The sequence below is a fragment of the Petaurus breviceps genome, unplaced genomic scaffold, assembly GCF_028583685.1.
Source record: "Petaurus breviceps papuanus isolate PSGF00001 unplaced genomic scaffold, PetGlider_PUasm1.0 90792, whole genome shotgun sequence".
NCBI classification, from domain to species: domain Eukaryota; kingdom Metazoa; phylum Chordata; class Mammalia; order Diprotodontia; family Petauridae; genus Petaurus; species Petaurus breviceps.
This window is the reverse complement of record NW_027187347.1, coordinates 4,713,031-4,716,876: the sequence shown is the minus strand read 5'-3', so window position 1 is coordinate 4,716,876 and position 3,846 is coordinate 4,713,031. Positions and strand designations below refer to the sequence as shown.

General features: G+C 37.2%; 1 pseudogene; it reads left to right on the top strand.

Moving 5' to 3' along the window:
* Positions 1–808: 808 nt before the first annotated feature.
* LOC138147436 (mitotic spindle assembly checkpoint protein MAD2A pseudogene) lies at positions 809–2,643 on the top strand (annotated as a pseudogene).
* The last annotated feature ends 1,203 nt before the right edge of the window (positions 2,644–3,846 follow it).

Sequence of the window (3,846 nt, the reverse complement as noted above, 5' to 3'; positions counted from 1 at the left end):
CAGTTTCCTCATCTGTAAACTAGGGGTAGTTAATATCTTCTCTACCTACTTCACAGTGTTGTTGTAAAGAAAATACTTGGTAAAGTGTCACATAAATAGTAATTATAATTAAAAGATAGAGATCTTGTTATTAATTTGTTTTCTATCTATTAATTTCAGGCATGACTTAATGCTCATGAACAAATACAAATGATATGACAACTCATTTCCCAAGACCAGACCCCAACCACGTTTCTCCCCCTTTCTTTCTTACCCAGCTACCCTTATTCATTCCCATCCCATATTAGGATGTGATTGTCAAGGCCATGGGGCAAGTACTCCCCCTAGTGACTGGTATCCCTAACCATATGTTGTGCTATAGCTGATTTCAGTGGATAAAAAGGACCAATGACACCTATTGCCCAAATCTCATGGTCAAAAGTAGCATCACTTCTTGTCATTCTATTTGAAAGATGTCCAGAAAATAATAATTCAGCATATGCTATCACTAACAACTAATTATTGTTTTGATCCATGTCTGTAAGTTTACGTGTATTACCTCTATGTTAGCAGAACAGTGAGCCATAGCACCCTATAGTAATGGACGAGACATAATTATGTTCTGAGTAAGGCTCAAAATTTACTTACTCTAACAGGACACACATCAAAAACCTTTAGAGCTTAGAATGATGTTAGGAATATCCTAGTCCAATCAGCTCGTATTATTATAGAGCCATAGTGGGAAGAACACTGGATTGAATCATGCAATCTGGGTTGCAGTTATAGCTTTTACCACTACCAAGTTCTTTGGACCTCATTTACTGAATCTATGATTATCTATGAAGAAGGTAAGAATTTAAATTATTGACCTCACAGGATGGTGAGAAAACTATTTCATAAACTATAAAATTTAATAAAATCATAAGCTACTACTATTGCTGCTGCTATTGGGAAGCCCAAACAAAATACATGAAAATTCCAAAGGTCACACAGCTACTTATTGACAGATTTGTCTATGTATAAATTTGGCCCTCAGTAAACTGGCATATCCTCAAAATTTTTATTGATATCTTCCAACCCCTAGTTTCAGTTGTTCCCATCTCCTGGTGCCATAGACATTTTAGCATCAAAATGTAATCTTTTGGGGGGACTGACTGGAGGTAGAGGTGGTGGGGCAGTTCTTTCCAAGGCAGGGACCACAGATTCCCTCTGCACACATACACACATTCCATGGATGTGAAACGTGTGTGCTTCATGGGACCCTCCTAGTCAGAGTCCCCAGTCTGCTCCAGGAGAAATCGGTGCTACAGTCTTGGGGGGACTCGCTGGCTGGAGAGGAGCAGAGCCTGAGCAACAGCGGCTGGAGGAGGAAGAGGAAGAGGAAGAATATACCCATTTGAAACCTTTACTCGGGTGCAGAAATACGGACTGACTTTGCTTGTGACAACGGATCTTGATCTCATAAAATACTTGAATAATGTGGTGGACCAACTCAAAGACTGGCTGTACAGTTGTTCAGTTCAGAAGTTGGTGGTGGTGATTTCGAATATTGAAAGTGGCGAAGTCCTTGAACGATGGCAGTTTGATATTGAGTGTGACAAGACTGCAAAGGAAGACAGTGCACCAAGAGAGAAATCAGTGAAATCCATCCTAGATGAAATTTGTTCATTGATCCGACAAATTACAGCCACTGTGACATTTCTGCCATTGTTAGAAGTAGCTTGTGCATTTGATCTCTGATCTCCTCATTTACACACAAAAAGAACTGGTAGTCCCTGAAAAATGGGAAGAGTCTGGGCCACAGTTTATTGCCAATTCTGAAGAGGTCCATCTCCGTTCCTTTACTACAACTATACACAAAGTAAATAGCATGGTGGCCTACAAAATTCCTGTCAATGAATGAGGGGCAACGGGAGGCAAATAATGCAGATGTGATTCTCAAATTGGATTTTCCTGAAATACTTTAAATAGAGTTGACATTTTATTTCATTGGTTAAACTTTAAATTGGAAAACTAATACTCTGTTGTACTGGACATAATTATTCTACTGTCTGTATATAATTGACCTATCACAGGACTGACATCATGGATTAGAGGATTTTAGTGCTTTCCCCTAATTTTATTGTGATTTTGGCTAAAATAGATTAGTACAGAAACACTGTGCCACATTGCTAGGTAGATGGGAGAAGATACTCAGTGGTGGGTGCTGACGCATAGTAGGGTTCCGCTTCTGTAAGTAAGTAGTAGGCACTATTTTCAATCTTTAGTCTAAAGTTGACACAAAATCAAATGTTTTATTCATAAGGAGGTGATGAATGTACCCAGAGAGGTCTAAATATTAGAATTCTTTGTTTTTAAGTTTTTATTTTATTCCTGGGAATAGCTAAAAAGTTATTGATAATATGATTCTATCACTTATGACAATGCCTAATTCATTTTGTCCCAGAATGTGTTACTTCCTTAAGAACCTTCCAGACTTTAAAATACTTTTTATCAATATTTGTATAAGCTGTGCTGACAGTGCTCTGATTTTTCTACTCTTACTCGAGAAAACAAAACTCTGATTTTTTTTAAAAATGTCTTTGTATATGTTTTGCAATAATCAAGACTTAAATGGCTGTAAATGGTGAAATAAAGTTAATTTTGTGACTTGAAAAAAAAAAATGTAATCCTTTGACCATAATGACTAAAGCTCCGGGGTTTACATGGATTGGGTCTAATCATGAAGAGGCTTCTTAACAATCATACTCTTTTTCTTTTATGACCCTGCTCAAGAATTTTCACTAGGAACATCAACTTTTAACTTGAGTCTATGTCTCCAGCATAAAAGGATAAAAGGTTCTTCAATCTCATGCAGGTACTTAGATTAATATTACATTGAAAGTATAGAAAAGGCTTTATTTCACTCCATAAAAAAGTATAAAGCACATTGGACTTAATTCTAATTCTATAAATGGTGAAAAATAATTCTTTTTTGCCTCTCAAGTGGGCTATATGTCCCTCAGAGACTATCCTGGGCCAAGGTCAGCCTCATCAGACACAAGCAATTGAAGACATTAGAAAATGTAATTCTCTGCCTCTACAGAGTCCTACTATCCCAAGCACATTTATAATTATACCTAGTCTTCCAGTACTTAGTCTGGTTAAGATGCATCATCAAATAGGGAAAATATTCAGGCTTTCTAAAGTCAAACAACTTTTATTTTCAGTGGTCAGATTCAGTATTTCAGACCTTCAATACTACTCTAATTTAGAGGAGGAAGCCCTAAAAAGGAAAAGAATTCAGAGTCAAAACAAAATTAATCCATTGTTCTTAGACACATACCATTCACACAATTCATAGTACCAGAGAAGAGAAAGACTAAAGTCCACTCTTCCACATCATAGCTCTATTCTCTGCTCTACCTCCTATATAGACCAGAAACTCAACATTTTTCATGAATTCCTCCACTTTGTTCAAGAACACTTTCCCTTAGACTGGGAGCTCTTCCAACACTACGGTATTCTGGGATTAAGGGCAGGAGAGAGACTGTGTAGATAGACAGTAAAAAGTACAGTAGATCTCTGGAGTGCCTCATCTGGCCCACAACTTCAAGCAGATCCATGGTTCACTTCAATTCCTAAGATCAACCCTATATTCCTTTTATCCTCTCTCATATTTTGGAAAAGGATTGAATCAACTGTCATTGCTACTGGAAGGGTTCAGTCTACTCAACTATAGCCCTATTGATCATCTTTATACCTTCTGGACCAAAATTCCTCTTCTTGACCACTCACCTTTATGAGTTGTCTCCCCCCTATTAGAATGTAAGCTCTTTGAAGAAATGAACTCTCTTTGTTTTTATATTCAAATAGTATTTTGTACAT